A 27585-nucleotide genomic window follows, 5' to 3' on the forward strand; every position below is an offset into this window, starting at 1 on the left:
TTTCCCCCAGCTATTTGAAACACCACAGAGAGCTTAGTAGCAAGACAGGCCAAAAGTCTTGCTCGCTCAGCACCGTGGTCACCAGTCGGAACTGCAGGAGGCTGCCAATGTTCTGCTGCTTTTACTTGAAGAAAATTGGCTTCAGAAATAAGTAACTTACTGGTTGAGAACGTTCTCCCTTAGTTTCAAGTTCATATATAGAAACTAAAAATTCGCCGCAGACTTTCAACCCAGCCACGAAGCACTTTGGGTTTGCTCAAAACCACCAGAGGTAAATGAGCCGTGCTTTCTCCAGATGGGAAATCAGCGCTGACTCATCTTCATTAGGGCCTCCTCGGTGCCTGGAGACCCACTGAGCCCTGGGGAAGGTGCTGCAGACTTCTGGAGAGGGAGGTGGAGTTTGGGGGACTCCGTCAGAGGGGAAAGCTCTCATACTGGGGAACAGTAGACATTGTGAAGGAACGCAGAGACACAAATGAAAACGGTCCCTCATTCAGAGGCCAGCTCCAAGCCCCAGTATGCCTGCACCCGGAGTCTCTGGGGCAATGTCTCTGGGGCGGAAGTTCTGTTCCTTCCTTTCACATCCCAGAAGCTTCACATGCTGCCAGGAAATGACTGTAGCTTAAATGCCTCGGGCTAGAAAATAAAGGCTAGAAAAAGCCTATTGGTGACCTCCAGAGATTGGAAAACAACAAATGCTATAAAATTGTAACTTTTGTAATTGTACTTTGTTATAAAGTAACTTTTGTTACACCTAAAACCCTTGGTACCCCATAGACCAGTGTGTCTTCCCCTACTTGTTGTAGGGGGTGGGAGGGAGGACACATGACAAGCTCCAAATTCCTTTCATCCTTGACAGTCTAATATTCTGTCACCCTGAATAGGTTTCCGCGCCAGAGTCATTGCCAAGTGCTGTAAATTGGCTTTCCACACTTTTCTCATATTTTGACATTTCTGTCCCATTGCCACTAACTAGTTTCATCACTAACTGTTTCCAGATCTTCATCTCTAACCCAAGTAACAGCTTTTTAATAATAGCTGTTTGGCTCTGTCTGGCCTTGTTCCAGGTAGAGGTCCCAGTGTGACGTCTATAGAGTTCAGAGCTTTCCTTCCAATGTAAAGACTAAGTTGCTGATACACATTCCTAACACTTTGACCTTTGTCCTGACAGATGTATTATAACTTTTGATGGATGCACAACACGAACACAAAGAATATTACCAGAAACCAATGAGGTCCCCCAAGTGGCTATAGCAATAACTTGGTGTTTGAATTTGTTTTCCTATAGCTGTGATAAACAGAATGACCGAAAAGCAAGTCCATCATCAAGGGAAGCCAAGACAAGAACCTGGAGGCAGAAACGGAAGCAGAGGCAATGGAGGAACACTGCTTAGTGATTTGCCATCTATGACTTGCTCAGCCTGCTGTCTTTTATAAGACTCAGGACCACCTGCCCGGAAGTAACACCTTGTGCAATGAGTTGGGCTTTCCAACATCAATCTTCAATCAAGAAAGTGGCCTACAGACTTGCCTACAGGCTGGTATGGTGAGGTAATTGCTCAGTTAAGGTTTCCTCTTCCCAGATGACCCTAATTTGTGTCAAGTTGACCAAAACTAACCATCACTGTTATTTTCTGCTGCATTCTACCTCAGCTGCCAAAACAGCCACATCACCACCTGCTGCCAGATGCCTTTCCATCCACAGCTATGCCACATGTGCCCCCTTTAAAAGTGTCCATCAGCACACAGCTTGCTCTCTCATCTGTGTCTCTCTCTGCATCTGCCTACCTCCCTCACGCCACCACTCCCTCATGGCCTTTCACTCTTTCATCTTCCCCTCCCCCACCCCCCTCCATATTCCTCCTCCCACAATAAACCTCTTGCCCCAACTCTGTTGCTTGGTGGCACATCTTGGCAGGGCCCACCAAAAGGTACCCACTTCATCTTTCTCTTTTTTTATCTTTACAGTCACATTTAGCTCTATCCAGTATAACTGAGACTGCCTTAGCACGCAGCCTGAGTCGTCCTGCACTGTCTTGTAGCCAGTTTCCAGAAATACCCACAGCCTAGTGAATGGGGATGTGTTATAGCATAAAGAGACTCTTGAGACCAAACTGTCTTTCTTTCAGAAATTTTACCAAAACAGTTGGTCAGTAAGCTCACTGTTGGTATCTACAAGGACCTCAGAAGGTGCCATGCAAGCAGGGGCCAACAAACTGAAGTATCATGCAGTAAAGGTGGTATAAGCCCGAAAATGTGTAAATACGATCCTGACCCTTCCATATTCAACACCAATACTTTCTTTTCATAGACTAAAAACTGTAGAGTATAAAATTTCTTGGCACAGCATTCCAGTTGGGCCTCTCCCACTTCTGACCTCTAATCCCTCATGCATGCATTTTGTTTTGTTTTGTTGTTGTGTTGTGTTTTAGACAACTTAGAATGACATATGTGGCCCAAGAAAAGTCTCTCTGTCTCACAAAACCTTGCCTTTATAAGTTGTGACATTAAATCCCGGGCTTCACATATGCTAGGCACTCTACAACTGAACTATATCCCAATCTCTCTGGCATTATATCTTTCTTAGGCATTTTCTCCTAACTTCTCAGTCAATGCAAACACCCAATTAACTTCGGAAAAAGGTCCAATGTTAAGGAGAAGCAAAAAGTAGCTAAACTAACAGCAGGCAACGGAAAACAGAAGGACGGAGACTTAAGCCAAACTGGACTCTCAGGAACAACTGTGGATGAGAGAATGAAAAAAAAAAAAACTGGAGACCAAAGGAAAACTTCCAGAGTCTGCTGGGTTTCTCAGCCCTGTTACCTTGAACTATAATTCTCTGCTCAATTTCTGGGGGAGAAAATGGCATAATAGTTCAAGGAATCAGCATTAATGAAAAATGACTGAATGTGTGTGCTAACACTATAAAAGGAAAAAAGGTAAATAACCAACCCAGCTACACACCTACAATAGAGAGTGACTTGTCTGTTAGTGCAATTGGGACAAAAAAAAAAAAGCTGTGGGAGTAACTAAGCACTATCTGATTGGATTTAGGGCCAACTCCTTCAAGGGAAACCCAAGCTTAACACTGCTCAGAGGGCCAAGAACCTGGGACTAGCAAGGCATGGACCTAGGGAAAACCTAAATTTAATTGTTCTCCTCAAGCAATTTGGCAAAATAATGACTCCTAATGACATTCTGCTATCCCTTAGATGACTGTCTTGCTCAGTCATCATCAGAGAGGTTTATACCTGCAGTAGATGGAAACAAATGTAGATACCCACACTGGATAATGTGCAGACTGAGAGACCTTGGAACACCCAATCCTAGGTGAAACATCTCCATCGAAAATCTCTCCTTTGAACATCTCCCCTCAGGACTCAGACCTTTGTAGACGAGGGATCAGAAAGACTGAGAGCCAGTAGGGATGGGGAACACCAAGGAAACAATTCCTTCCAGTCCCAACAGGACTGATGCACATATGAACTTATAGAGATTACGGCAGCACGCCAGGGTCTGCACAGGTCCAAGTCAGAGGGAGGAGTGGGCATGATCTCCCATCCCTAACCAAAAAGCTGTCTCCAATTGACAATTACCTGCAAAGGAAAAATCATCTTTCCCTGATGAAGTCTTCCTGGGTATACGAACCACGCTTCAGAGTAGACCTGTGCACAGCAGTAGACAACCAAATCAGAATGAACTTTTTCTCTCTCTCACACAATGCTTTGTCTAGGCATTTTTCACCTTACTCGCCTTTTCTTATATATTATGGTTTCTGATTTGGGGTTTTATGTGTTTTCTTTGTGTGTGTGTGTGTGTGTGTTTCTTGTACTTTTTTGTTTCATATATTTTTCTCTGTTCTGTTCTACTCTGATTTGTTGGTGGTGTTGTTTTGTTGTTTTCTAAACTGAGAGAGAAAGAGGGAAACCATGATCAGAATATATTGTATGAAAAAAAATCTATTTTCAGTAATAAAAAAGTCACACACTGTTAAAAAATTGAGTGTTCTGGAATAAAGAATTAATGAAAACAGAGGCTGGTAGACCAGTGGTCAGTTGGGTCTGACCACCTCTCCCAGATGCAAAAGTCAGCCAGAACAGACCCTGAGTCTGTGGACAACTGCCAATAACACAACAATAACAAAGCACTAGCTTTGGACCCCAAAATGGTCACAGTAATAGTTAAAACTGGAATCTGTTGACTCTTGGAAGACAATGAGGAGCTGGGCATTGGTGGTTCTTGCCTTTAATCCCAGCACTTGGGAGGAACAGGTGAAGCTCTGAGTTTGAGGCCAGCCTGATCTACAGAGTGGGTTCTGGGACAGCCAGGTTTACACAGAGCAACACAGTCCAAAACAAAAAACAAAAAAACAAACAAACAAAAAAACCCAAAAAGACAATGAGGGAAGTATTAAAAGGACATTAGTCACACAATAGGTAGGAAGTGTGACAACACTGACCTAGTAATGACCTATGAAAATAAGAACTTATGGATCTGGCTGACCAGTACTCCAGACAAAAGTGGGAGAATTGTCTGGTTCCTCGAAAATGCCAGAGAGCTGGATTTTTGCTCCTTTTTATCTCAAATGTCACAAAATTTGTCAACTTAATAACTTTCAGAAATCCAATTCAGGTGTGTGAAGCGTTTCCACACTGCTGTCTTGCACATCCAACCTGCAGGTGTGCAGAGCATTTCCACACTGCTGTCTTGCATGGCCGACTGCAGGTGTTTGAAACATTTCCACACTGCTGTCTTGCAATGGCCAAGCTGCAGGTGTGCACAGGGTTTCCACACTGCTGGCTTGCACATCCAACCTGCAGGTGTGTGGAGCATTTCCACACTTCTGTCTTGCACAGCCGACTGCAGGTGTTTGAAACAGTTCCACACTGCTGTCTTGCACGGCCGACTGCAGGTGTGTGAAGCATTTCCACACTGCTGTCTTGCACATCCAACCTGCAGGTGTGGGAAGTATTTCCACACTGCTGTCTTGCACAGTTGACCTGCAGGTGTGTGAAGCATTTCCACACTGCTGCCTTGCACGGCCGACCTGCAGGTCTGCGAAGCATTTCCACACTGCTGTCTTGCACAGCTGACCTGCAGGTGTGCGAAGCATTTCCACACTGCTGTCTTGCACACCCTACCTGCAGGGCTCTTCCTTTTGCAGACTTAGGACTACACCACAATTCACCATGCCCCTTCACACCCAGCTCCAAGAGCAGAACCACATCTCTAGTTTTTGTCTCTTCCCTCGTGTTTTCAATGACATCTGTTTTTATTGGCTGCCCATGCCCCTCAGTGCAATGCTCCAATTCATCCTGTCTTTAAAGCTGAGAGCTATTCCTCATTTTATTTATTCATCTACAAGTGAGCACTAGGCATGCGAATAATTCTATTATGCAGTGGTTTCATTTTTTAGCAACACTTAAGAGAAATATTAAAAGCCCGGTCTACAGTGTTTGAAAACAAAATGGTTTCTCATCCTTAGTGTCTCCTAGCAAAAGATTTTCAGAATATACGTTAGGGTCAGAGCAAAGACCCACCACAGAATAGAGTATGAAATCCTTTAAGGCCTAAAAATAGATCTAAGACAATGCTTTGTGAACATGTTATTTCAAAGATCTTCCAGTGGTAAATTGTGTGCTTCCGGACATCTAGTAAACAAAAGGAATTCCAATATTCTTAAGGTTTATTTCACAGCACCAATGAGGCCCGGGATTATTTCTTTAAGTTTGTTCTTGTTGTCAAGAAGGTTCTATTCCACTTTTTTGACTCTAAATCTTCTGTAGCCCAAACTGGTCTCAAACTCCCTAGGAAACTGAGTATGACCTTGAACTTCTGATTATTTCGCCTGTACCTTTAAGTTTTGAGATTAGCGGGATGGTCAGTACCTCCAATTCTGTGAGATGCTGAGGGTCAAACCCAGGACTTTACGTAGAGTAGGCGAACACTCTACCCACTGAGCTATAGTCTCAGCTCTAAGGGCCAGGGTTTCTAAACCGAAACAAAAATGCTTATGTCTAAGAAATACGTGATTGGGATATCTTGCTGGTAGAATGCAATGCAGTAAGATTCACAGAATTCCTACAGGAGGCCTCAGCAAAGAAATTTCTCTTTGCCACAAAGACCATCACAGCAAACCACAACTGACTAAAATACAACAAAAAGGAAACTGTGTGATGCCTAGTCAAAACTGGTATATCTGAACACAATTCCAGCACCTATGGCTCAGGGATCATTGAGGAAGACAGGGTGGAAAGATTGTAGGAGCCAGGGGAACAGGAAGTTTGCTGTGAAATTGTATCTTCTAGAAATGTCATCGACTATGCCCATGAGGTCTCATTAGCGTGGCAGCAGAAACAAAGCCTGAAATCGACATGGATGGACACACTAACAAAGAGGGTTAAATCTCAGGGGACCTCAGCCCTAGATGGGAATTACTAGCAAAGGGAATGCTGAGAGCGGGAGAAACGGTCTTCCCCCGGGGAAGAGTTCTCCTATTGGTTATCCAATAACAAAAGGACAATCCTGAGACCACATACATATAGACAACACTGTACAGACTGAGCGGGTTATATTTATGTGTTTAATAATATGTTTGATACATTTATATATTCATATTATACAATTTAAAAAGAGGCTATAAATTTGAGAAAGAGCAAGGGAATGCATAACATTTGTTGGGGAAGAAATAGAAAGGGGAAATGATGTAATTTAAAATTTAAAAAATATAGTAACTTAGAAAAATAGAAAAAACTATTATCAGTTTTAAAAAGAATACCCACAGCTTTCAGTTTTTGACATAAACAGGGGCATCAGCATCTTGATGGACAAGGAGACACATGACACTTTAAAGTACAGCTCCCTGGTTTTTAAGGTCAACAAGGAGAATGAGGCAGCCACACAGATCCTCACGTCCTTAGGAAGGAAGGATAATTCAGAGGATGAAACAAGAGCCCGGGTGGGGGGGAGGGAAGCTAAAACCTCTGATGAAGCATTCTGAGGGAGAAAAACTGGGTCCTAAGGACTGACCAGTTGACATGTGCTCAAGTGGATTTCAAAATTACCACAGATCAGGGCTACTGATAGCCCTTGTTTCCTGTGGCTTCTGGCCTGGAGGGCTGTCCTAGCAATTCTAGTCTACCTCAGTGGTTTGCTGGTAAACAACTGGGGAAGAAACACAAATTTCCTTATGGGTCTCTAGGCTGCATTTCAAGAAAGCACACTCACGGACCCTCGCCCTTACCTGGACTTAAGAGCCTGGAGGAAAGCAATGTCTTCCTGAGAAGGAGTAAGAATATTTTTATTAAGGAGACTATCTACCAGCAGAAAGTATCAGAGCACGCTCAGTGTCTCAACATTTAGGGGGCTGAAGCAGAAGGATCTTGAGTTCCAGACCAAACCTGGACTACGCAGTGAAAGCTGTCTAAAAATTAGTGAGTAAATAAATGGCTGAAGCTAAATAATGGCGATACTAGATTGTAACACAAAAGGATAAATATTTGCAAGTCCATACTCCCAAATTTTAAAAAAAAGAAATAAAGGGTAACTTTCTTACAAAAGAATTCCAGTTGAAACATATGCAAAGAATTAGGGAAATAAAAACTCACCATTAGAACATAATATTAGGGGTGAGAAAGTAGCTAAGTGGTACAGTATGGTTTCTTGAAATGCACACCTGGGCAAAATGCCCAGTACAGAAGAAAAGAAAGACGGAAAGAAAGACAGAAAGAAAGAAAGGAAGAAAGAAAGAAAGAAAGAAAGAAAGAAAGAAAGAAAGAAAGAAAGAGAGAAGGAAAGATCATAGAAATAATTATTGCAACTAAGACCTGCAGAACATTAGTGGAAAAAAATCTTCAAAGAAAAACAGGATATTTGAATAACCTCAAAATATATTGCCTAAGACACTCATTACTATGGTGGATTTAACATAATGTCTAGAACCCTTTGGTACACATTCAGTCTTCTAGGAAGAAGAAAGAACTTTGTCTCGCTTTAATGTAGTTCTAATGTATTGCATCATTAGAGTATATTTAAAAGACAAGGAAAAACTGAGACACTAATGTTGTGGAATATTACTTTAACAGACAAGATGTGTTACATTTATTTATGCAGCTTTTGTTTAACTATGTAAAGATGTGTTACTGTTTTACCTTGCCTGCCTAAGGCACCTAATTGATCTAATAAAAAGAGTTAGGCAGTAGTAGGATATTCAGGGCTGACAAAGAGAATAAGTAGGAGGAGCAATCTAGGCTTGAGAAGAAGAGAGAACGAGGGAGGAAAAAAGGAGACCCCTTCCCTGGTCAGGCAATCAGGCCACTGCCAGCCAGTTAGATGGAACAGAATATACAGCAGGTGAGAAAGATAAAGAACGCTGAGGCAAAACATAGATGAAAAGAAACAGGTTAATTTAAGTTAAAGAGAAGTTAGCTAGAAGTGAGACTGAGCTAAGACTGAGCATTCCTAACTAATAATAAGTCTTCCTGTCTTTATCTGGAGTTCATTGGGAGCCCGAAAGAAAGCACTACACACTGAAGACGGAGGAACGTGGTAAACAAGTGCCGTACGCTCAGTCCTTCTAAGACAGCTCTTCTAAGTGCCTAAGGCTGGGTAACTTTAAAAGAACCTGATTTTCTTATAATTCTCTAGAGCAAGTGCAAGAAAAAAAAATGTTGGAAGTATTTGTTTCTTCTGAGGCCCCCTACTCGGCTTGAGGGCGACCACCATGGGGCTTCCAGGGATTCCCCCTGTGCCTCTGTTTCATAAGAGCACCAAATATAGTGAATCAGCCTACTCTAATGACTCCATTTTGACTTAACGTCATCTTTAAACAAGGTTCACACAATTTCACATTAACATTCACATTCCTTACATGCTCGAAGTATTTAACATACATATTTGTGGAGACACAGTGCAGCCCGTGACATGAGATAAAGAAAGCAGGCCTCAGCAATGGAAAACTAAGAATAAACTCCACACTTTAGCTACTACCTCCTTACACTAGTCATTGCCTGTTGGTTACATAAAGTGTGTATTACAAGAAACAGAATGAGGTACATGAGGACTTTGGGTACTAACTTGGCTAATTTTCTGATCTTTAAAATTATTCCAAAAATAGTTTTTAGTTATTTTAAAATCCATTTATTGAAAAGATTAAGAGAATTAAAGAGAAAGTATTAAAAAATATGGAAGTAATACATAAAGTGAAAAGATGTAATGGTGCATGTTAAAAGTGTAACATGATCGATTATACTCCAACAAACTTAAAAATGTGGAGGACATAGATAAACTGACAGAAAATATAAAATAACAAATTTTCCCTAAGAAAATAGAAAGATTGACTAGGACAATTAAAAACAAAATGCCATTTTACTTCATTTTTGAGGACTGTGACTTTTATTTAGTTCACAGTTTCAGAGGGTTCCACCCATGGTCTCTTGGATCCATACTAGAGCAAAGCATCATGAACTTAAAAGCATGTGGATAAGGGCAATATCTCCATTGCTTAGACAGAAAACAAAAGGAGCAGGGAGCAGGCATAACAGCGGGTAGCTCATTTAACAATATGAATATAAATGTCTGTGCATCAAATTGAGAAAAATCACTACCAGTTATAAACCCTATGTAATATTCTTATGCACAATAAATATTGCAATTTTATGGTTAGAAGTTCAAATTTACAAGTAAATATTTGATATTAAAGTTCAATAATGCAGGTTTAAAGTATAAATATATTGTGTGTCACAAGAATCAAATGGTAGTTTAAAACAAGAAAAATTAACCAAGGCATTGCCATCTATCACTGAGGCCTCTGATATATTCCTTCTCTTGTTCTGTTTCATTGTCCTGTCTTGACCAAACTGTTAGGGAGAATGAAGAGCTACTGGCATAACCCAAACAATACACCAGTGGTTTTTAACCTTCCTAATGTTACGACTCTTTAATACAGTTCCTCATGTTGTAGTGACCCCAACCATAAAATTATTTTGTTGCTACTTCATAAATATAATTGATGCTACTATTATAAATCATAATGTAAAATCTCCTATGCACAATATCTGATACGTGACCACAAAGGGGTCGCAACCCACAGGTTGAGAACCACTGCACTACACCATTATAAGAAAAGAAGTCTCAAGTCTTGAGTCTAGTAATTAAATTCTCTATTTAAAAAAAATGAGGATGAGAAGTTAATTATAAAATTAAAATAATAAAATGAAACCCACTGAATTATTATACCGTATCTATTACCACTATCATACCATATTTCAATGTCCAAGTGACTAAATTTTCTTTCCAAGTAAGCATTATGTGTAGCGGTCAACAAGACAAAACGACAGCCTACAGAATGGGAAAAGATCTTCACTAATCCCACATCAGACAGAGGTCTGATCTCCAAAATATACAAAGAACTCAAGAAATTGGTCATCAAAAGAACAAATAATCCAACAAAAAAAAATGGAGTACAGACATAAACAGGGAACTCTCAACAGAGAAATCCAAAATGGCTGAAAGATACTTAAGGAAATGTTCAACATCTTTAGTCACCAGAGAAATGCAAATCAAAACAACTCTGAGATTTCATCGTACACCTCTAAGAATGGCCAAGATCAAAAACACTGATGACAACTTATGCTGGAGAGGTTGTGGGGGAAAGGGAACACTCCTGCATTACTGGTGGGAATGCAAGCTGGTACAGCCCCTTTGGATGTCAGTATGGAGATTTCTCAGAAAATTAGGAAACAGCCTTCCTCAAGGCCCAGGAATACCACTTTTGGGTATATATCCTAAGGATGCTCAATCATGCCACAGGGATATGTGCTCAACTATGTTCATAGCAGCATTGTTTGTCATAACCAGAACCTGGAAACAACCTAAATGCCCCTCGACCAAAGAATGGATAAGGAAAATGTGGTACATTTACACAATGGAGTACTACATAGCAGAAAAAATAACGACATCTTGAACTTTGCAGGAAAATGGATGGAGCTAGAAAACATTATTTTGTGTAAGGTAACCTAGACACAGAAAGACAATTATCACATGTACTCACTCATAAGTGATTTTTAAACATAAAGCAAAGAAAGCCAGCCTACAAACCACAATCCCAGAGAACTTAGACAACAATGTGGGCACTAAGAGAGACTTACATAGATTTAATCTGCATGGGAAGTAGCAAAAGACAAGATCTCCTGAGTAAATTGGTAGCATGGGGACCTTGGGAAGAGGGTTGAAAAGGAGAAGGGAGAGGCAGGGAGGGGAGTAGAGAAAAATGTAGAGCTCAGTAGAAAATTGAATGTCAAATCTAAGCTTTTACTATGAATTGTTTTTTCTTGAATTATTATTACATACATACACACATAAAAATTTATAGATACAACCTATTGGGTTCATTTAGAGTTGTTCATATGTACATGTGTATAAGGCTGACTACATGGAATTGGATAACCTATTGGGTCAGACCCAAATCGAGTTCTCCAAATCCTCCTTCCAAAGTATATGGTATCTTCAGCAGCAGGGTCTTACCTTCAAGTTCGACTGAGGCAACCGAGGACAATGAAAAGTACAGCCTGTATTGTCTTGAGAGTCTCTTGGACTCCCCTGACCAACAACCTGAAAAGATGTTCTCCTCAATAACTCAAAGGGTGCTTGGAAAATCCAAAGGGAATCATATTTTTCTATGTTTACTTGCAATGACACATGTATGTAAGTATGCGTGTTCATGTTAAAAGACGTTATACTACTTGAAGTGACAATGTTCCTATGAAAAGCCATGCTATGAGAGAGAGAAGAGACAGAGAGAGAGAAGAGAGAGGGAGAGAGAGAGAGAGAGAGAGAGAGAGAGAGAGAGAGAGAGACTTTACAAAGTTCGACACCTAAACTCTTTAAATGGAAAAGTAGAAATTAGAAGAGAACTCAGTTTGATAATCCTTGCCTCTGGTAAAACTGAACTTGAAGGAGAAACTTTCTTTAAGATGCTTCCTCTCAAACCAGGAGGCTTAATTTATCCATGATGCTTATATAGCCTAAGAATGAGTCCCAGCCAAGTCTAGGAGAGCAAGAGCAAAAGGAAATGAGGGAGGGAAGAACAGAGAGTAAGTTGTCATTTTTGTATATGATATAATTTACCTAGCAAATAAATTAACAAATACAAGAAGAGTAAGAATCCAGCAAAATTTGCAGGTGCCAGATAAAAATGTAAAAATCACTAGTACTTCTTTTTATCCAAAACCTCCAGTCAAAAATGTAAATAAAAAGATGGCATTTAAAATAGCACCATAATCAATAAATAGTTTAGTCAAGAACACACTCAACCCCAAAGAAAAATATTTAAAAATTCCACAAAGATAACCCAAACAGCAGAGATACCTATGCTCTGAAAAATGAAAGTGCATTATAAAAAATGGGGGGTGCTGGGCGGTGGTGGTGCATGCCTTTAATTCCAGCACTCGGGAGGCAGAGGCAGGTGAATCTCTGTGAATTCAAGGCCAACCTGAGTGAGTTCCAGGACAGGCACCAAAGCTACACAGAGGAACCCTGTCTTAAAAAAAAATAGTGGGTCAATTCTGAGCTGGGTGGTGGTACATGCTTTTAATTCCAGTACTCAGGAGGCAGAGGCAGGCCTATTCTACAGAGTGAGCTCTAGCACAGCCAGGACCACACAGAGAAACCCTGTCTCAGAAAAAAAAGGGTAAATTATCATTGAATTCAGCTTTAAATTTAATGCACAACCATTCAAAGTCCTAGACGAAATTTTGGAAAAATTAAAAGCTCACTTAAGTACAAATGGAAAATAAAATCTATTAAAAAAAAAAGAGGAAAATGTGCCCAAAAATATTAAGATTACCTCCCAAACCAAGGTACATATAAGAAGCTGCTGAGGAGCTCATAGACAAACATGAGTATTCCATACATGTATATTTGATAAGGGATAATAGTATTGAGAACAGGGTCCTCTATGTGGGGAAATAATAATTAGTATTACCCCCCACCCAACACTGCTGTGCAGAAGTAAACTTAAGCTGTTAAACATCTGACTATGAAATGTAAAACTGTAAAATTAGTGGGTGCTACACAGTGAGTAATTTGTGATGATATATTGAAAGGTTTCATAAACAAAACCCCCAATTATAAAACTACAGGCAAAATTTTTTATTATATAGCACCAGAGTATCTTTGCAATCATGTTCATGGCATAATGTTATGGGTAAAGCTAACTAGAGTGTGTCAGATTGGAAGATCTTGCAATTTCTAAAAGCAACAGGGAAATAGTATCTTGAAAGTGGCAAGATCTGCTGTAACACCACAAAAACATAAAATTCAAAATAGAAAAAAAAATGGCAAAAGATTATAGAGAAGCAAGCCCGACAGACGTGTGAGCATCTAAGGCAATTCCAACAGCATTACCAATCAGAAAGATGCTCATTAAAATGATAAGATACCATTTCACATCCATTGGACTGGGAAAGAGTAGAGAGTTATGTAATGCCAAGAGCTGGCAGAACTATGAAGCAACAGAACCTCGTGTGTGTCTATAGCCTTAACACAGCCTTCTAGAGAACATTCTTACAATAGTTACTAAAACCGCATGCACCCGTCTCTCACTCTGAACCAAAAACCCTACTCTTGGTTTGAAGGGGGCCTTCAAAGATCCCCTCACGCCCACCCAGTGGCATATAATACACATTGCTGTGCAGCTGCAGAGGTATGAATGCTTTGGAGAACCTGAAGCTAGGCAAGGTAGTACAAGCCTGTCATTCAAGCTGTTTGAAGACTGAGGAAGGAGACCGTAAGTCTGAGGACAGCCTGAGTAGATAAAATGACTCTACCTCAACTAATGAACTATTTTAAAGGTAATTATATGGTAAACTATGCTGATGTAAATTAAGAAATGATGATATTTAACCCATTGAATTAGAATAATTAACAAACAAAATAGCAGTGAACAATACAATTCCTAGGTTAATTGCAAATGATAGGAGAATCACAGAAAGGATTTGTTTGAAATGGAGGGGAAATGACCTTTTTTCTCTACAATGTAACTATAAGAGTCTAGATTGGTGTTTTGGTAACTTTAAGTTTTGTCTCAACTCATCTTTGGACCCATTCGTTGTTCAGACCCTCTCAACCAAAGTAGTAGTTGCTCACAAAGACGCTCAGTGCCTCCACCATCATAGAGCTCAAGACTGTAATTGGAAAATGTACAGAAGCATGGGTTCTTAGTGACAGAGAAAATAGTTGTCACGTCCCTACCAAGTGTGGCCTCAGTGTTGACAACATCAGGTATCTGGGTTATTTGGGAATAAGGCTCTTCCGCTGTCACAAGCCATGGTGTGAACAAAGCCGGGGATTGAGACACCAAACATATCTTGAAAGTCAAAAGTTAAAATTAAAAGTACTGTTGGCAATAAAGCAACATATCTATAAAATATTTCAGTATATAAAACCTCAGAGAATCGATGTAAGAAATACATAGTGTCTCCATTTCTCAGATCAGAAAGTAGAGTCCTTGGGGTTAAGTGACTTCTTGAAAAATTAGATAAAGTACTCAAAACTGCACATCTGACTTGACATCTTAATCATTCCCTGATTAAGATATTTGATTACACTGTGTAAGGGTATGTCATTGGAATTGGTTTAATAACAAGCTAAACAGCCAATAGCTAGGCAGAAGGTATAGGTAGGACTTCTGGACAGAGAGAACTCTGGAAGAAAGGCAGAGTCACCAATGGATGAAATGGAAGCAGGATGGGCAGTAGGGAGTAAAGGTAACTGAGTCATGTAAAAGAACATAGGTTAAAAGACATCAGTTAACTTCAGTCATAAGAACTAGTTAGGAACAAGCCTAAGCTAAGGCCAAGCTTTCATAATTAGTAATAAGTCTCTGTATCATTTTTTGTGAGCTGGTGGTCCAAAGAAAATCCATCTACAATTCCCTGTGTCTCCGTTACTTCACATAGCTCAGCAGAGATCACATCAGTGTAACCTGCCAGAATATTTTTTCAGTTACCTGACTTTCTAGACTCATTGTAGAGACAAATTGGGAGCGTACTACATGACGGTATAGAGCACAGAATGCGAAACTGATCTTTAAAAGGCCACACAGTGCTGCAGAAAGAAAGAATTGGAACTAAAAACAAATTTTAAGAAGGCAAAACTCACTGAGCACTGATTACTCTAGCTGCAGCATTAGATGCACAGTACAACAAGTAATTGGTACAGCCCCAGAGGGGTTTGGCATGCTGATAGCCACTTCTGAGTAACGCTGCCTCTGTGAGCTCTTCTCCAGTCCTCAGGTGAGGCACTGTCTGAGGACTAGAGTATATAGGTGTGGTCCATGCAGTAAGCAGAGGGCCATGTTTTGAGGGTTTTTCTATGAGATGACAGAATTGTGTGTGGACCTAAGAGTAGTGATAATGTAGTAAGCCAAAGGAAGAATAATGATGAGAAAAGGATATTCTACAGAATCTAGAAATTACCTGTGAGGGAAAGAGATGCCCAAAGAAAATAAGAAGTGACCTGCTGCTGTGGAATATTCCCTCTGTACACTGGGAAGATTTGTCACTGTCACTGGCTTAATAAACAAACTGACTGGCCAATAGCTGAACAGAATAAGGTTAGGCAGGAGGGCCAAACTGAGAATGCTGGGAAGGAGAAGGATGGAGTCAGTCAGTTGCTCAGTCAGATACACAAATGGGATAGAGGTAAAAGCCATGAACCTTGGCGCATAGATTAATAAAAATAGGTTAAGCTGTAGGAGCTAGTTAGTAACAAGCCTAAGCTACTGACTGAGCATTTATAAGTAATCTTAAGTCTCCAAGTGGATGATTTGATAGCAGGCAATCAGAATAGGAAAACTCTACCTACAACTGGCCTCTTGTGCTACGTTCATCAAGCAGTATAAAATTGACAGGTTTTGGTGGAATTGAAAGTGAAAGTGGGCTTGGGGCCTTCCTAATGATATAGATTGTAGAAGCCACCTTGTGCTGAGTTGTTCTTGTTGCCACATCATTCTATGCAGCTGTAACGTGCCACTCTCTTTCAGTTTTTGCCACTAATTCCTACAGAAAGAAAAGATAAAGATGATTGATACATACATGCACATACAAGCACACACATACAGAGACAGACAGATGATAGATGATAGGTAGATAAATAGATAGATAGATAGATAGATAGATAGATAGATAGATAGATAAGAGATAGATAGATAGATAGATAGATGATAGATAGATAGATAAGAGATAGGTAGATAGATAGATAGATAGATAGATAGATAGATAGATAGATAGATAGATAGATAGATAGATAGATAGATAGAAGCTTAGGTAGAGGGTAGAAGAGAAGGGGGTGAGAGTGTTTCATTCAGAACAAACAAGCCTTTCCTGAAGACACTGGCGTTGCTGATTAGGCAGATGATAGAAATCATCCTGTCTTCATGCAGGAAAATCCAGAGTACAAAAAAAGCTATTTTACTCATTCTTTCACGACAGTATCCTTGGTGCAGTTGACTCTCCCTCAGCTGCCAGTTGACTTCTAAAGGCCCTGTTTCCTGCCTTTCCTCCTCTTACAATTATAACGTAGCAATTAAGACAAAATTTTTCTTTTTCAAGGTTTTCCATTCCTAGTAGGAGCATCTACTACTATTAAAGCAAAATTAGGAAAAAAACAACCTCAGAACAATCACCAGAGATACACAATTGAATGGCATTACTAACAGCATACAAGAAAATGAAAAATCAATTAAAGCAATAATAGTTATCAGCACCTGGCCAAAAACAAGTTCTGTGGCTAATAAACAAAGAAAATATGGTTTGTAAACAGTGCTCTGTTTAACTGAGTACACCAGATACTGAAGATTATACTTCAAATTTTTAGCCAGGTTTGGTAGTGCATGCCTGTAATCCCAATACTTGGGAGCTAATACAGAAGCACCTCGACAAAGTCAAGGCCAGCCTGCACTACCTAGTAAATTACAGACAAACCAAAGCTACATGGCAAAGCCCTGTCACGTGCACAAAATTGAATCTATTCTCATAATTATAGAGTTCTTTCTAGTTTTCAAAGGACTGCTGGCACTTATTATCAATTTCATATTTAATACACCAGCAATACATATTTGTCTTAGTCATAGCTTAAATGAGCTAAGTAAGATAATGTCAAATGTAGCTGAGAGTCTGGGAAGATGACTCAGTTGGCAAAGTGTTTGCCACGCAAGCCTGAGAACATGCCTTTGGGTTTCCAACCCTTGTGTAAAGGGCCAGGTGTGGAAATACACAACTTTAATTCTAGTGCTGGAGAGGTGAAGATGAGTGGATGCCTGGAGGTCACTGGCCAAGAGCTCCCAGCTCAGTGACAGTTCCCATCCCTCCCCAAAAAACAGAGAGTGATAGAAGAAGATACCCAACATAGTTCTCTGGTCCCAACATGCACAAACATACACATGCACCACACATGTGCACACACAGAGCAGCTAATGATTTCCAAAAAAAAAAAAAGAACCAGGAAAGTGAGTTCAAAGTCCTGCAGATGGAAATGCCACTTTCTTGCAGAACAAAAGCATGCATTTTCTGCCAACCACACCTTTGATTCTTTAAACAGAATTGTATAAAGTCAAGCTAGTATCGATACAACTTCTATCTTGCAATTCAACATCATAGAATGAAATGTTCCAAAGATAATAGCAGAACCACAATAAGGGAAAAATCTGTCTAGGAGTCTCAATGTACTAATCAAATATTTATATAGCAAAAGGGATGTATTGGGAGAAGCCTGGATCTTGCTGGACATGTTCCAAATGCAAAATCCTGACTTCTCCACTTTGGCCATTTCTAGGGTTGGGTTCTACAGTAAGCAGCTTTGCAAGATAAGGTAATGACTCCTGCCAAAGAGCTAGCTTCCTTCTGCTTCTTATAGAAGTCCCTAGGTACAGAATTCAGCTCATACAATGCAGCTCATTACAAGAGCAGGTGTTTGTTCATCATGGGTCCTTCTATATTATCCTGAAACCTCTTCAGGACTGAGAACTGGGAAGCTCGATTAGCCAATCCTCTCTCTGTTGCAAGAGTCTCCTATCATCAAGAGCATTGATAGAATAGTAACAAACTAACATATTCACCTGCAAGTAGTGTCTAGATAGGATTTCCATAGCACCTTCACAAATTGCCTGTTAATTGCTCTATCCTCTGACAAATAAGTTGTTTAACCACAAGAAATCAAGTCTACATTCTTAGTAAACCTTGGATCCATGTACATAATATGCAGCCATTAACAATAATGCTGCATGAGATCTGAAAAGTTAGAAATACAAATCCAAACACTGTATGTGACCTTTGATGAGCATTCCCAGAAAACAAGGATATTATAGTACATGCATTTTATCATGAAAGGTGTACACCAAAATGTATCAGTGATTATCTCTTACCATTAAGACCAAGGGTAATCAGAGTTTTTTTTTTCTCTTGATTGAACAGTATTTTCTATAATTTCTAAGTAACCATATTTTTTACAGTAAAAATTGGTTTCAACTTACACTAGACAATACTTATTTCTCTTTATGTGCTCTCTAGAGTAGATTTATATGATCCAAACTCCTTTTGCCATCAAATAATTTGTTATCATTTTTCTCATCTCTTAAGATCTTGAATTTGTAAGAATTGATTGGGGCCCAGAGTCAGTCTATTCCATCTATTCAACCAAGCCCATCTGGTGACTGTCACAGCAAGGGAGCCAGGGAGTAGACGCAGCAAGCTGACTCGAAGTGCTCTGGGCACGCTCTCCTGAAACAGATGAGACTGACGGAAACAATGACGCGGGGGGAGAAATTGCTTCGTCCCTGTGATCCTAAGGCTCATCTAAGTTCTCAACTGGATCTGTGTGAACAAACACTGATGCTGATAATAACATTAATACGACTGTGGACTCTGACAACTATGGTTGGTCGCGTCCATTGACAGCTGAACACAGTGCCAAGGTAAATAGACAATGTCCTCTTGTGCAGTACCCCATTGCGCATCCAGAAGACTGTAAGTTCATCTCTGCCTCCTCCACCTCTATGACAGTTAAAAAAATAATTATCCAAGCATATTTGTTTATTTAAAAGACCAAATGTGAAGGCTGTTTTAAAGTCATGCTCTCTAGGCCATCATGTAATAGTAATAATAAAATATCTTCCCCAAGTAAAGTCAGAACTTAGCTTACATCTGCTCCCCACAGTGTGACCGCCCATAGTTTCCATCATGACTGCCGTGGTGACACAATGTGAAAGACTCGGTTCCTCCTCAAGCTCTAGAATTACACAGCACTCTTTCTTGAAGCAAGAAAATGTTCTCCTCCCCCACATCACTTCGCAGCAGACATGTCCAGAGCAGCTTGCCAGCACTTCCCATAGCGCACGCATCCCCCATCTGCCTAGCTTCGTGTTCTGGAAAGTCTATTTGACAATCAGGTCAAGGCTTTCTTAGGAAGCCCTGTCCATTTTACATAGGACAGAAAGATAAGTTGTTTAATTTTAATGAGAGCCAATAAATATAAAATGAAGTCAGCTCAGGTATAAGCAGATATCAAGCCTGCATCCACAAACCCAATCTGCATTTGGGGATGTCTGTGGGTGACACGCTGGAAGCTAATGTGGTGCATCTTCTAAAATTGCTCTGCTCCACTGTCTGATAATAGATGATTGTCTGCTGAAAAGATATTTTGAGTCTGCTGCCTTTACAGAGGGAGCTGACTAATGCTTCATTTTGTGGTTATTTTCACCGAAATAACTCTGAGCTATGGTTTAACAAACACACCTACAGGGTTCTTTATAGCTTCTCTATGGCTGTGGCCACTAATTCCTAGCTGTGGAGAAGTCGCTTCCACTGACTTGCTTCATTCAAGTAGTCCTGTGAGAGAAGACACTTTTCATTTCATGGATGAGGAAAATAAGGTCCAGAAAAGTTATATAATATGCCTAAAGTGAGATGGTTTTGAGTTATGAAGCGGAAAGCACAAGGACCAAGACAGTCTGTCAACAGAACAAATGCAAACACAGTAATCCATCTTAAGATACGTGATGACTGCCTCACAACTTGGAATTCCATGGTGATTTTAAACTTGCCATTTTTGTGAATAATAGCAAAATCTAAGCAAAGGCATAGTTAGGTGGTTTGCTTTCTCATTTGTTCTCTCTACCATTTAATCATAGAGGTCTTAAAATCATAGTGCATAGCTGATAACATGTACAGACTTTAGATTCCACATAGCATTCCTTTACATATACATATTATGTTATACATATTATTTATGAAGGCAGCTTGCCAGGATAACTTTTCACAATGAGAGAGGTAGCTTATGAGAACAAACACTTCTGGGTCCATAAGTGATAACAGAAAGAAAGGCCTGCAGCATTTATTTCCCAGTATATTTTCAAATGAGAAGTTTTGTTTAGATACCCAAATGTAAACTGAAAGTCTATTGTCTATTTTTGAACCCTGAATGTTCAGTTATTATTTGAATTTGCTTAGTATGTGTTTGACATTATACAAGCCATCGTTAAGAGCATCATCACTGAAACTGGTTTGGTTGGTATTATTCTCTCCAACCTATATTGTAAAATAAGTGGTTAACATTTTCCTTCCTAAAAGGCAGTTAAGAAATGTAGGCCATAGAGATGGGACAATGGCTCTTCCAGCACTGTCTGTGGAAGCACAGAGCATGCTACCACACTGGTAGCACACTAGTGAAAAGGCTGAAGATCAAGTTCTTGTTCAAGACAATGAGTTGAGTGTGTGTTTTTCTCCATCCTCCTCCTACATCTCACTGTAATGACAGTAATTAAGCACACGATGGAATAAACACAGTGGGTAAAACATTGGAGCCCAGAATTGACAAGTTCCTCCAGGACTGTGGTAAAGACGCAGCAAGAACGCAGGCAGTGAAGCTTCGGATGGCCAGATCACATGGAACTCCTAATCCAATAACCTTGCAGAAGGAGTTTAAGCTCAAAAATCACCAAGTGACAAGAGGGAAGTAGAAGCTGAGGCACAGATAAGGTCATGAATTAAAGGACATTTGAACAGTACACAGGTTGGCACATCCTCTCTGTGTCTGTGCAGTGATGCATCTATTTTCAAATTTAAAACCAAGGCGGTCCATATAGACGTTGAAAGAGATGCTTTCGAGGAGCTGAAGCCCCTACATTGACTTTTAGTTCTCCAGGATAAAGGTCTAAGTAGGGAGAAATTGCCAACTCCTCTTCAAAGTCCTTAAAGCGAATGAAGTCTGACATTCAAGGGGCAGCACACCAAGGAACTCAGGTACCCATCTACCACAGGACCCATGCCAGCCAATTTGATCAAGTTCGGTCATGCACTTAATGACCAGCTAAGAACTATCTTCCAAGAAAATCAGAAACAAAGAGGGGAGGAATGGACCAGAACAAGCTGAACAATCAGAAACTGGGAAGAACAGTGATCATTTGGGGAACAGAGAACTTACAGACATCTTAATTATCAACCTCAAGGGGGTTTAAAGGAATGAACATACAGGTGTAAAAAAAGAAATAATTGAACAGAAGAAGGTGTTCATGACCACTAAAAATGATATAAAAATGAGATAATGTAATTTAACAGAAGTGAAATCTCACAAAATGCAAAGAAAATGAAATAGAATTGAGACCATAGTTAAGAAATACAGATATTGGGCTGGAGAGATGGCTTAGCTGGCAAAACCACTGACTACCAAACCCAATGACCTGAGATCAAAGCCCGGGATCCACTTGATGGAAGAAAAAACTCAATTCCTGCAGGTTATCCTCTGACCTCTGCATGTGCACACACGTACACAAACTATATACACACACTAAATAAACAAATGTGTTTTAAATGCCCAGCGCTTAAACCGTAGTTTAAGTTTGCTGATAAGTTCCTGTGCTGATCTCCACAGTGCTTGCACAAGTTTTCCCCCCATCATCAGAGTGTGGGGTTCTTCCTTCCACATTTCCTCCTCCACTGTCCTTTGCTTTCTTGATAGTAGTCTTTCTGGGGTGAGGGGGACTCTCAACATAGTTTTAATTCACATGCCTTAGTTGGTTAATTATTTTTCAAGCAAAAGGTTAACATCTAGAAGATATAAAGAATTGCAAAAATTCAATATCACTCCCCAACTCCCAGTCAACAAATGGATCAATGTATTGAACAGATCATTCTCAAAGTGTGGTAGAAGTGTATGAATATAGGAAGCAGCATGGGGAAGAAATGGGGGGGGTGAAGCCTGAGGGGCAGGTGGAGAAGCCAATAACCAAACTCTTACGAAAATACTGTGAGGAAACTTGGTGCTCTGTAAGCTAATTTTAAAAATAAGTAAATAGAAATAATACAATAAGTACAGAAATGAGTTCAGAAAGTCAAATGCACAAGTGAGGAATTACAGAAAGAGAAAACTGAAGGCAGACAGCACAGTAATCTGTGCTTCTAAATCTAAATCTAAAAGGTCCACTAAGTAGTAAAGCCAAGGCATGAAAAGAACCATATCTGAGGGCACCAGCAATAATACTCTGAACCCAGGGAAAAGAGCAGTCTCAAAAGTTTTCATGAGACCAAGGAAAAGTGTGTGTGTGTGTGTGTGTGTGTGTGTGTGTGTGTGTGTGTGTGTGTGTATACATGCTAGTTATATAAAGTAAAACCTGCTGGGTTAGCACTAAAGCTTTCAGTGGGAACAGTGAAGGCCAAAAGTGACATAACAATGCCTTTAAAATCTGGAAAGCAAAGTGACTTTGAACCTTTATTTCCATATTCTGATAATCAATCATGCATGAAGATAAAGACAGTTTCAGACATAGACCAGAAATTTTGTCTACATATCTTTCCTGGGGGAGAAAGTGTTTAAGAATATGCTTCATGGTGTGTGTGGGGGGGGGAATACAGAGATAATAGGACAGCTATTGGGGGAACCAAAAGGTCAATATTTTGGAAGAATTCCCATGATAATCACTGCAGCAGACCTGAAGCAAGACTGTCATCAATACAAACATGATTTTCCTATAATAAATAAGGATTTAAGAGGCTAGGTTTGGTTAGAAACAAGACACATAATACGTTTTTGCATATTTACTGTAAAAAACAAAGGTAGATGAAGCAATCCCTGGGCTTGGTGGCATGGGCTCATAACCCCAGCACTTGGGAGGTTGAGGCAGGAAGATCCTGGGGTGAAGACTGACCTTGGCTGCATGGCGAGTTCCTAGAAGAGGAAGCCTAGGCGCAGGTCTATACAAATTAAAGGTAGGTACAGTTTCCAGTGGATTACCTCGGAAAATGACGGCCCACTAGAGCCTTAGAATAGACCTTCAAATGGCCCACGTTTCAGTTCCTAGAGGTAACAAAATGAAGCACTCGATTATTTTCCTGTAAAAATGGGATGCTGTTCCCAGCCTTGGTCATGGAAGCTTATTTTTGTGGTAGGTAATGGTTAATGCAGACATTCACAACTGGTCAACTTGTTGAGAAACACGTGACTGCTCAGTACTCAGCCCTAAAGAGGATATCTATGCCCCTTTCCCCAAGGCCCAGGGAACACAATCAAATAGGGGGCAGAGAGACGATGGGAGCTGGAGGAAGGGAAGAGTTCTGCAAACTGCTCTCCTCTGGCTATGACATGCTCATCACAATCCATGAACACACGACAGATGTGGCTGGTTGTCTCTGCAAGCTCTGTGCACACAAACACAGGAAAGCAGAACAGACCTTCCTGAGAAAAAGAAGCCAGTGGATAGTTGCTGTGGGACAAGGTCTGTACCCTGTCACTTATATTTTAAATAAATACTGATTGGCCAGTAGCCAGGTGGAAGGATAGGCAGGGTGACCAGGCAGGAAGTAGAGACAGGGCAATGAGAATGCTGGGAAGAGGGAAGTGCATTCTGCAGTTGTGACCCAGCCTCAGAGGAAACAAGATGGGACTGCCTCACCAAAAAAGGTACCAAGCCACGTGACTAACTCAAACAAGAATTATGGGCTAATGTAAGTTATAAGAATTAGTTAATAAGAAGCCTGAGTTAATGGGCCAATCAGTTTATAACTCATGTAGACCTCTATGTGATTTTTTTTTTGCCTGCAGGACTGGGCGGGACAGAAAACCTCATATATATATGTATGTATATATACATAAAATTATATATTATGTAAAATTGTCAAAAATTGAAGTTGGAAAACATTTATAAAAGAACCATGTTAATTATATAAGAATATCAGAATAAATAAGAATGGGAGACCAAAGGAAAAAATAACAGAAGATACTAAAGTTTATAGATGCAAAATCCAAAGTAACCCATTGAAAATACTTTTAAAATATGGTTAATATAACAATGGAAAGGGCAAGGGAGAAGTACAAAGAAGGTGACCCAATTCATCACAATGAAAAAAATAATAATAATGGTTTACTCCTAAAACTTATCATTTCAGTTTTCCATTATTAATTAATAGTCATGTTAAAATAGCAATAAAGTCTCATTAAGGGAAAACTTATGCTTAAGAGTATAGTTTCTGGCCTGGGAGGAGATCTAGCACTCCAATTGGACAGTCAATGAGCTAAGGAACCACCCCTCAAGAAGAAGCATCCCCAGGAAGGTGTGCTCACTTTAGGTCATATTAAAGAAATTTTTTTATTTTCTATTCCTTTAATAGATACTATAGTTTTCCTCCCCAGGATTACCACCCCCATTACAGTCTCCACAAGTCACCATGAGATTGCCATGACGTTTGTTGGTTATATCCATGTTTCTGTGTTCTGACTCAAAAAGTTAAAACTATTCTCTTAGCTTTGCTCTATCTTTTTGTTCCGGATACTGTTCAGAACTTAAATATGCTTTTTTTTCTGATACTTTGGGCTTCCATATTTTTTCTCTGAAGCCTCCCCACCGTGCGGCTGCCTGCGGCCATGTGTCAATTCAAACAGCAGGTTACTATTGTTGCTTGCCTTTCTCCCTTCTAGTCTCCCTACCCAGGCCGATGCTGAGAGCCACAGCTTGCCTGAGCTGGGGGATTTCTTTTAAGTTCAAATAAAGTTGTCCTTGAGCTTCCATTTGAGTTTGTCTAAAGTTAAATTCTTTTATTAATGAAACAAAGGGCCCCAAAATGAAGCCAGATACCACTGGGATCCATCACGATAAATATGTGTACCTATACAGTTTTTTCTGGCTCTACCTCCAAAGTCGTGTTTCAAAGGCTCACAATCTCAGCTGGGTGGTGGTGGCACTTGTCTTTAATCTGAACGCTTGGGTGGCAGAGGCAGGAGGATCTCTGAGTTCGAGGCCAACCTGGTCTAACAAAAGCTAGTTCCAGGACAGTTAGGACTGTTACACAGAGAAATTCTGTTTCGAAAACAAAACAAAACAAAAACCAAACAAACAACAACAAAAGGCTTGTAGTCTCGACCAGGCTCCCTGCCTCTCATCAGCTGTTCTGCCAGCAGTCTCTGGCCTTAATATCTTAGAAGTCACCTCAATAGTCAACCCAGTGACCAGATGGGCCAGCTGGAAGATAGTCAGGGACCTGGATGACATTACCCCAGCCATGTCCTGCATCTCTTTACTGGACCTCTCCTTGTAACCTCTTGTTCTGTGTCTGAAAAGAAGTATTAATGTCTTACAGGTCTGCACCTGGAAGCAACAAATGTATCAAACAAAGTTTTCAAAGTAATTCTGGCTTTTTAAACTCCTACTTTCTCTACATTTGAAACTGTCTAATACCCACATTCGCGTTCAAGAATAGAGAAAACAGAACCAGCTTATGTCTTTGTCAGGGTCCCTGCAAACGCCATGGCCAGCAGGAAGACAATCCTTGTGAGGCAAAGAATGAGACTCGAGTAACGCCACTTTCACAGGCACTGAGCCAAAACCCTCCAGAGTCTGGCCTCATGGGTTATTTTTCTTACATGTTTAAATACGATAAAAAATTTGGGGAAAAGTCTCCAATGTGGCAGTTATCATGATTAAGCTTCCAGGATGGCTACATCAAAACTCCCTTACAAAGTGCATCTCTACAGCAAAATACCTGTGACATTTACAATAAGAATGTGTCCATTGCCTGATACACAATGCTCAGGATAAGTGGTGGGGAGGAAGGATCTGTGATACCCATAAGGATGGATGCTATTGGTGCAGGATGCAGAGTATTTGGGGCCTCTTTCATAAGGATGGATTCTATTGGCGCAAGATGCAGAGTACGTGGGGCCTCTTTCATAAGGATGGATGCTATTAGTGCAGGATGCAGAGTACATGTGACCACTTTCATAAGGATGGGTTCTAGCCACTAAGAATTAAAGCTCAGAATTGGAGCCTACGCAATGCTTAGGATTTGGGGAGATTCAGGTGGAGGCTGGCTCCATAGAACAGCAAAAGATCACCAGCTTGTTAGGTAACATCCACTCCAGCCTTCAGGTGACCAGGAATCAATGGTTTTCACCTCTTGAAGAGAAAAGGCCTGTGTATTTAACAATTCAGGATTTTTCTCCTGCTTTCTGTGGGCTCTGCCTGCTACAAGGCTTCATACATATTCTGCGTATCACTACTACAACATTGTGATCCTTCATGGAATAATTTCTGTGTGCCTTACCATCATCTCGGGCAACAGTACTATTTTGCCTACATTCCAGCGACACTGGCTTTCCTCCTATTCTCCAAACACTTTCTGCTTTGTCCTGTCTGAGGGCCTTGGCATTTGATACTGTCTCTCTGGAACTACGCATTCCGAGACTGGCTCCTTGTGTGAATGTTTCCTTTTTCTGAGAAAGACTATTAGAACCTTGTCTTTAGAAACCACACTTTCACCCAACCTGTAACCCAGTTAATAATGTGCTCTGAGATCATTTATAACTATGTACGCATTCTGCTTACATACTGTATATTCAAGCTGTTCAGATTTAATGGACTTCTAGGAAAAATATTGTAATCAATCTCACTATGGTTTGGACTTCCAATCTAATTCCTGGCTACAAGCTCAGCTGGCTGAAGGCACAGCTTTGATTTTGCCTTGTTTCCTACTTTTTCCTTTGTGGCCCTTCCATGTGTCTGACTCAAAACAATGAAAGATGAGAGCTGATGGCAAGATGTAAGACCATTCTCTGGAAGCAGTGAGGCATTGAAAGCAATGCTCCCTGACCCCCAGCTTCCTCTCCTGTATACACAAAACATTTTGGAAGCAACATATGAGCATAGAGTGATAAGATCTGGCTGTGGCTTTGTTTGCTGTTCTGAGTCAATAAGGCCAGAAAAATCATTTTCTTCCTTATGAGACTCTTAAAAGAGGTTGATGAAAACAGAAGTTCTTCATTCCTTGCTGTTACCATATTGGCTATGCGATGGCCTTTGTTCAGGACTACTTCTTAGATTTATGTACCACAGTGCACTTGTAAATCAGAGTAAAATCAGCAAGAATGGGATCCCTCCATCCCATATGGGTTCTGGATTCTTTTATATTAGGACAGAACATACCAAAACTCTTCTGGATAAATCAAACTCTCTCTTGGGCAGACAACACTAAGAGTTTGTGTTCCTTCTCTTGCACAGCATCACCACATCTCCTTCCCAGCCTTCCTTTCTCAGTTTAGCCCATC

General features: G+C 40.3%; 1 protein-coding gene across 1 annotated transcript in view; it reads right to left on the reverse strand.

Moving 5' to 3' along the window:
• Gpr158 (G protein-coupled receptor 158) overlaps positions 1-27585 on the reverse strand; it is a 337748-nt gene that overhangs the window by 299563 nt on the left and 10600 nt on the right. The window lies entirely within an intron of this gene.

Source organism: Myodes glareolus, chromosome 14, assembly GCF_982192425.1.
Source record: "Myodes glareolus chromosome 14, mMyoGla1.1, whole genome shotgun sequence".
Classification (NCBI taxonomy): Eukaryota; Metazoa; Chordata; class Mammalia; order Rodentia; family Cricetidae; genus Myodes; species Myodes glareolus.